General features: G+C 38.4%; 1 pseudogene; it reads left to right on the top strand.

Annotated features, from left to right (window-relative positions):
- The first annotated feature begins 6,239 nt into the window (after positions 1–6,239).
- Positions 6,240–7,424, top strand: LOC141511193 (protein NDRG2 pseudogene; annotated as a pseudogene).
- The last annotated feature ends 1,492 nt before the right edge of the window (positions 7,425–8,916 follow it).

Raw genomic sequence — 8,916 nt, 5'->3', positions numbered from 1 at the left:
TGCCTGTGAAACATGTACAGTATACCAAAACCATTACCAGAAACTAAATCATTTTGATTTAAATAGTTTTAGGGAGAGGACAGAGCCAAGGTGATGGCATAAGAACAGCCTTTACTAGAAGCTCTCTCACAAATATTCCCAAAACCTTAAACTTATAGCTCTAACTAAATTGTCTTTAAGAAGATTCTGAAAATAATCCAACAGGATAAAAGATCAGATACTGAGGTCCTCTCTGCAACTAAACAGCCAAGCATTCAAACAATACTACAAATAGCTCAATTCTGATTGGTTGGCCATGTTGTTCAAATACCAAATGTATGTTTGCCAAAAAAACTATTTTATGGAGAGCTCACATAGGACAAGTGCTGACATGGTGGTCAGAAAAAGTGATTACAAGGATACTCTCAAGTTTTTTCTTAAGAATTTTTGAATTAGTTGTGCATAATTGGAGATACTGACACAGACCCACCAGTTTAGCATGCCTTCATCAGAGGGATTGTGGGAGGTGACCTGTGCCCTCACTACCTCACTGAGAAGCTGAATAGATAAAAGATATATGCACACAGAAAATGCAAGAGAGCAATCAGTTTATTGTCCACAGAGTCAGAATATTTAAAGATAAAAAAACGTTAAATCAAAAATGCAAACTTGTGAGAATTGTACTCTTTGATCTGGTCACAGACCTCTGTGCACTATTTTTCCCACATTCTGGGTACAGGATTTGTTTTGTCTAACTCAGTACTGGCCTCTGCACCTGTATAACTGTGTATACTCTTTTCAGGCATATCTTCTTCCCAAGTCAGATACTTTTTCCATTCCGGGGTCCTTATCTAGTATTGTATAAATCTTCAGGGTTCATGGAGAGCTATAATGAAACAATATTAGAGGATGCACCGCAAATATGGATCCCAGTTAATACCAGGCTTGGACCATGGATTGTACACTCTGCTTCAGCCTCTACAAATCTCCCCTACTTGTTTTGTAAATGCAAATAATGCTCCTGGACAGAGACAGCTTTGTGAAAGTTGCCAATTAGTTTCATAATAAGTGAGATACTACATAGCAGTAGAAAAATGACTATTATAATGGGAACACCTGTCATAAGCCAATGAGAAATAGAAGAGAAGGAATTGCTATTTTTTGAACCAGTCATTCAACTGTTTGGCCATAAATTCAGGCATCAGGTCCCTAGTACTGGCATCCTCCATGTCCTTAGCTAACTTTCTTAAATCCCCCATATCAAGTGTAAAAGAGGAGTTTTTCCATCAGTCATTCAGATGATCTCTAATTCTTTTCCAAACATAACGAATGTCATTATACAATACAGGTGTTACACAAAAGTGAGTATATCTACAATTACATTTCATATTCATTCTGATTTCTAATACATCCAGTTCTTCCCCAGCAACCACAATGATATCCCTCAACCTTGTTAAAATGTGATAAAATTCCTCATTAATTCTGCTTTGGATTCAAAATCCTTTTTAGTCACCTTTTTACTTAACTCTTTTATAAACTCTGCTTCAACCTTCTGATTTTTGCATTGTAGACACATACATTGCCATTTCTACAGAGGACATTGTAACACATATCAACATTATTATATCCATAACTATACAACTAACACATCTTATTTTCTCGATGAACTTCTACTGCATTATTCTCTTTACTTATAAGATAGTTCAACACTTCATCAGCTCGAGATGAATGCCAACCCTTTGTCTTCACTGGCATAAGTGTCAAGCATGGCTTAGTGATAATGAATACAGTGAAATTATTTCTAACATCAGGACTTATACATTCAGTCACAGTACAGTTAAGACAAGTAACATTCCACCCTTCAAAAGTTCTGTTAATTAGTCCATTGCCAAACATAAATGCAAGATTATTTCCCAAATATGTTTGCAAATCCCAAGGTCTCACACCCAGGCATCACAGTTCTTCTGCCTGTATCCTGCTGCCATGTTCAACAGTCCCAATGCTGCCATTCCACAACTGACTGTTAGGATGTCCTCTCAGTGGTATGCACTCAGCTGTAACCCATCCTCTATATGACATCAGAGTTTGTTGTCTTGGCTTGTCCAAGTCTGCAATTCAACTCTATCTTTCACATATGTTTTCCTAAATGGTGCCTGACAGTATTATATAAGAGGAGGTTACATAAAAAATCATTATACCATAAAAATATATATGATTATACCACATATATCATTATTCCATAAAAATCCATTAATATTCAATGGTCTAGGACTATGACACAGAGGTAAAAAAGCATAAGCATTAATATTATTAAGTATACCTAACTTGAACAGATTATAGTATGCTCTACTGTCTTCTGATAAATTTGACCAAATTGTAGATGTTATGCAAAATTTCAGAGTGATATTACTTAATTTAATGCAATTTTAGGTGTGTTTCTTTTCCCAAAAAAAGAGGAGTCTCCCTAGCCATCCCTGTAAAATTAATTTTTGCCTGAGGAGCAGAAATATTTCCTCTTCCCAAAACATCATACTCTTTATTAAATGTCTTAGAGCCATTACCCTGGAATGGAATTCTGGAAAATTTTTCCCCCCAAGTAGTCACTCTGACCCAAGGTCAGTTATTTTTAAATGCCCATCTCAACTCCTCACTTTTTGTCACCATGAGACCTCCCATGAGTAAAATCAATTGTATGAGTGAATTTTTCCTTCTCTGTAGTCTGCTAGGTCTCCATTTTTGCTGCTTCCTTAAGGGCTTCTGGATGTGCATCTTCTATACTTTTCTGGGTTAGTCAAATGTTTCTTTCTCGGATCCAGACCATTTCTTTTCCATGACCTGTGGACACACAAATACCCTTGCCCCCTTATTATTAATCTATCAGGTACTTTCCATACCTTATCCTTGGCATCTTTCCACATTACCATAGTATTTGTGAAGTCTGGGTGTCTAATAACTTCTGCTGTCCTGTTACTTTTAAGGTGTCTTTCTGCGGAAGTTTTTCCTTCCCCGATTCATCATTAAATAGTTTATAGTAAATATCACCTGAGTCAGCAGTGGTCTTGGTGACAACTTCTCTCACCTTGTTTTTTGCTTTACAAGTAAAGGTTTAATATCTCTATCCTCCATTCATCAATATCTTGTCCTGTGGAATACCAAGAACATAAGTATTCTAGATTCAAGGCAAAATTTTTTAAATTTTGTTCCAGTATATGGAGGTCCATTATCAGTTTTTATAGATTTTGAAATTCCTAAGAGAGCAAAGCAAGAAAGTAAATGGTCTATAACGTCTAGATACTTCACCAGTCATAGGAGTGGCTACAGTAAAAGAAGAAAAAGCATCTACAAAAACATGAACATATTTAAGTTTTCCAAATTGTGGGACGTGTGCAACATCCATCTGCCAAATTTCCTCAGGATATAATGCTCGTGGATTAATACCACTTACTGAAGCTGGAAGAAAAAGGAGGCAGTTCGGGCATGCTTTAACTATTTGTGTGGCTGTCTCTCTAGTAGTATGAAAGTTTCCTCAGCATATTTGTAGATTGATGAAACATTCCATGTGACTGCTGAGCTTCACAAAAAGTTAAGCTTAATAAACTATCGGTCTAGGTAAATTAGTATGTGAGTGAATATGCATTATATCAGAGCTGTTTCAATATTTTTTGCTACTCCTACCACTTATTGACTATCTGATACAAATACTGAGAATGTTTTATCTGATGGCATACACATAATATCAGATACAATTCAGTCTTTTGTCTAGAATCAAAAAGTGTGTGAATAATCCTTTTTCTATTATGCTAAGGGACATAATAAGAAGCTAAATAATTTTTCTATCATCTGTAAAGACTGTGATTGTGCCTTGTATATGTAACCTATTCTTTTTATGATAATCTAGGAGTGTCTGTACATAAATTTTGCCAATTTCAAAGTCTGATTACAATCTATAATTCCTGGAGACATTGCTAAAAGAATTTTCCACACAGTGTTTTCCATGAAAAAAATTCATCTATTTGATTTGCAGAATATCCTATGTGTTTATGATACTTTTTATACTTTATTTAATTTATTTTAAGTTAATTTATTTTAATTTATTAATACTTTATTTATACGTGCCTGTTAATTGCATACCTCTTTTAAGATTTTTTTAAAATTAATATAGCTACCATGTCTGGATAAGTGTGCACTGATTTCTTAGGTTGACAAGGTAAAAATATCCCTTCAATAACATCATCTTGTTGGTAAAAGCATCCCATTGAAGTTTCTAGTATATTCACAATTGTAATCTCATATCCTCTATGAGGATCCCATCTCTTTAATTGTGCCTTCCATATTTTTTCTTCTACCAACTGAAGTTGCTTTTCAGCTTTTTTGGAAGACCCCTAGGAGAATTTAAATCAGTCTCCTTTTAAAATATCATATAAATCAGAAAGATCATGGCTTGGGATTCCTACTACAGTTTTTGCCTAATTAATATGTCCCATTAGTTTTAAAAAGTCATTAAGTGTTTGCAGTTTATCTCATCTTAATTGCAATTTTTGTGTCTTTACCACATCCAGCCCCACTATATATCTGAGATAAGAATATGCTGGGCATTTTTGTATTTTTTCAGGTACAATTACTAAATTCTGTAACTCCAATTCTCTGATTTCATCCAGAATTTTCTGTAGTTTCTGTATATCTTTATGGGCACAAAGAGTGTCATCCATATAGTAGATGATATATGCTTCAGATTGCTTTTGCCTAATTGGTTCTAAAATCCTACTCACATATTTCTGACATAAAGTTGGGCTGTTTTTCATTCTCTGTGGCAAAACTTTCCACTGAAAATATCATATGTTTTTTTTTTTAATTTATACTGGGTATTGAAAATGCAAAATACTTACCATCCCTAGGTTATATTCTTAGAGTGTAAAAACAATCTTTCAAATTTTTAACCCAAAATGACCAGTCCCTAGGTATCAGGACAGGTGATGGAAGACCTAGTTGCAAAGAACCCATAGTTTCCATAGCCTCATTTAGTTTCTAAGATCTATAAGCATTCTCCATTTTCCTGATTTCTTTTTAATACCAAATACTGGAGAATTAGATGGGCTATTAGATGGTTTTATATGCCCAAGATCTAATTATTCTTTTGTGATATCTTGTAAAGCTGCCAATTTTTAGTAGAAAGTGGCCATTGTTCCACCCATGTAGGGGATAGATTTTTTCAAAGTGATGGGATCAGCATATTTTATTGCAGGGGCTGGTTGATGTGCAATGGCCCTTGCTAAAAATGGGATTTTATAGATACTTTCACATCCTGTAAAATATCTCATCCCCAAAGTGCAATAGGGATGGTACCTAACACATAAAGTTTAAAAAGCTCCTCTTTTTCCCTCTACTTCCCATGTTAACCACCTGGAACTAATAGAAGGCCATTGGACTGATCCCACACCCCACATATCAATGTTACTGGCTTGTGTTGGCAAATGAGAAGGCTATTGTGTTCAACTGATTACTGATTTATCTGCCCTCATATCAATGATGCCCTGTAGAAGTCTTCCCTTTACATTTAAAGTTAATACAGCCCTATCCTTGGTGAATTTCTGTACCCAAAAATTATCTATGGAGGAATGTGGGTGGCATTTTGCCTTAATTACTAATACCTGCAATACTGTATCATGCAAAGTGAAAAAAAACAGAACTTTTTCCAGTATTGATAACTGTAACAGTGGGGGCCATCTAGATTATTACGTATTATTGTGGTGGGATTTCCAGGTATGTAAAAGGTGCCAATGGACCAAGAAGCGATAATACTATACTCCCAGGCTCAAGCTTTGGAAGGGGCTGAATTTTAATTTCTCTAGCCTCTCCAGGTGAAAGACTCTGTTCCACCTGTACTTTCTTTTTATTTAGAAAATTTTATTTGAGTTTTATAATTTTCACCCCATTCTTGCTTCCCTCCCCCATCCCCCCACAGAAGGCATTCTGTTAGTCTTTACATTGTTTTCATGTTATACATTGATCTCAGTTGAATGTGATGACAGAGAAATCATATCCTTAAGGAAGAAAAATAAAGTATGAGATAGCAAAATTACATAACAAAATAACAGTTTTTTGATTTTCTAATTTGAAAGTAATAGTCCCCCAGGGCTTGTTTTCCATCTACTTGCTTGGGAGCAGAGTAGGCTACCACAGGACCCATAGAGCAGAGACCCCTGGACTGAGAAGAGTGAGAACCTAGGTCACCTTTAACTCCCCACTTCATTCAACCATTAAGAGTCCAGCCACCACGGCGGAGTTACACAAGGTGCATATTACTGAGGAGAAGCCATTGCTACCAGGACAGACTCTTGAAGTTGCTAAGACTCATTCTGTGGAGACTCCCTATGGCTCCATCACTTTTACTGTCTATGGCACTCCCAAACCCAAGCGTCCAGCAATATTCACCTACCATGATGTAGGACTCAATTATAAGACTTGCTTCAAGCCCCTGTTTGACTTTGGAGACATGCAGGAAATTATCAAAAACTTTGTTTGGGTTCATGTGGAGGCCCCTGGAATGGAGGAGGGAGCACCTGTATTCTCTTTGGGGTACCAGTATCCATCTTTGGACCAGCTTGCAGACATGATCCCTACTATCCTGCAGTACTTAAACTTCTCTACCATAATTGGAATTGGGGTTGGAGCTGGAGCCATATCCTGTCTCGATTTGCTCTTTCAAACCCAGACCTAGTGGAAGGCCTTGTTTTCATCAACATTGATTGCAATGCGAAGGGCTGGATGGACTGGGCTGCCCACAAGCTGACTGGCCTCACCTCCTCTATCCCTGATATGATTCTTGAGCACCTCTTCAGTCAGGAGGAGATGTCTAGTGACTCAGAGATGGTGAAACAATATCGAGATACCATTATGCATGCCCCTAACTTTGAAAACATTGAGCTCTTCTGGAACAGCTACAACAACCATCGAGACCTACACTTTGATTGTAGGGGTGATACAACCCTCAAGTGCCCTGTGATGCTTGTGGTGGGAGACCAGGCACCCTATGAAGATGCTGTGGTGGAGTGTAATTCGAAGCTGGATCCAACCAAGACGTCTTTCCTCAAGATGGCAGATTCTGGAGGTCAGCCCCAGTTGACCCAGCCAGGCAAGCTGTCTGAAGTTGTCATATATTTTGTTCAAGGCATGGGCTACATGGCATCTTCCTGTATGACCCGGTTATCCCGATCCCAAAATGCCTCCCTGACCAGTACAGGGTCGATGGACAGTGGCTGATCTAGAACCGCCTCTCAGAGCAGAGAGGGGACTGGGGCTGTTCCTTCAGGATCTCCATGACATACTATGGAGGTCTCTTGTTGAGCATCCCTCTCTCTCCTTTTGAAGAACCTGGTCCTCACCTCCCCCCAGACTCCCAGCTCTAACACAGGGGGTATATAAGGGTGATAGGCCAGAGAGAAAACAAGGGAGATTAGTGGGACAGATTCTGCAGGGAGATGACTCTGACTATTTGATTTCTACCCTAACCTTGATCTCTAACTTGTTAACCCCTAGGGACCCAGACCCCTGACTTCATTCCTGGATTGTCTCCTTATTTCGGAGGAAGATGTGGAAAGGACATGCTATTCCTTGATCCAGGAACCTTCAGATGAGGGAAGGGGGTTACTGCAACCCTGCTCAGATTTTTTTTTCTATACCAGGATGCACTGTAATAAGGGCATCTGAGGGACCCACTGGGGATGGAGTTGCTAATGCTGATTCTGATTAATCCTTATTCTCCTAATAAGGATGGGTGTATGAGTGATAGTATGAGTGTTTAGGAACCTTATTGGGTATTCAGGTCATTGAACACGCTATGATTGTAATGGAAATGTCCAGAGGATAGAGAAGAAATAGAAGTGGGAGGTGGTGAGTGTGAGTGAATGTGTAAGCTGGAGCAGGGAGAAGGAGTAGGGAGGAAGCTGGGGCTGCTTGGCTGCATTAACTATATAGTTCTCAGTTTTTAATGGAGTGAGATGGAGGGGCAGATCAGGGCTGAACTGCTTCAGACTTGGTATGAGAGTTGGTCAGAATTGTCCAGGGAGCAGGGTAAGTGTCTTGGGGGGTTCTGACCACATTATAGTAGAGGGGAAGTTACTCCCTTATGAGCCCCTTGTGCCCCGCAACTCCCTTGTAACAATAAATTGTGTAGACAAAAAAAAAAGTAATAGTCTTTGGTCTTTGTTCAAAGTCCGTAATTCTTTCTCTGGATATAGATGCTATTCTCCATTGCAACTATCCCAATATTGTTCCTGGTTTGTTGCACTGGTGGAATGAGCAAGTCCATCAAGGTTGAGCATCACCCCTGTGATGCTGTTAGCTACCTGTACTTTCAATGGTATAGATATTACTGTGTATTTTCCTTCCACTGACTTAGGGGTTTGATGGGAAACATAGACATCTGAGAGATTTGAACTTGGGGGCTCCCTAGGGTTCCCCAAAGTCATTGCCCCTATTGTTTGCATGGGGCCTGAGACTTGGCCCCTTCTCCAGTTTCCTGACTGAGAGTTATGACACTCTGAAACCCAATGAAAAGGTTTCTTACATTTTGGGTAAATGTGTGTGGGCCTGATAAAATCCTGTCTCTGATTATTCAGGGAATGGGCTCTCCAATCTCCATGAAAATATGTCACATCCTTTTTATGTTGAGAATGCTTAGTCATTTCCACTACAGTCATTTGATTAACTATGATATCAACATAAAATGTAGATGTTCCCACTTCCAATCATTTTCTAATAATTTCTTCCACTGGAGCATCCCTTCCTAAACTGCTTAAAAACTTTTTGCAATCAACATTGCAATTTTCATAAGCCATGAGTTGCAACAGTTGTAGACACTTCAAGAGGGTATCCTAAATTTTGAGCCACTAAGCTGTTATTGCTTATCCCTACCAACTGATCATACTTCACTTCCTG

This window comes from Macrotis lagotis, chromosome 2 (assembly GCF_037893015.1).
Source record: "Macrotis lagotis isolate mMagLag1 chromosome 2, bilby.v1.9.chrom.fasta, whole genome shotgun sequence".
NCBI lineage: Eukaryota > Metazoa > Chordata > Mammalia > Peramelemorphia > Peramelidae > Macrotis > Macrotis lagotis.
This window is presented reverse-complemented; position numbering and strand designations above follow the sequence as displayed.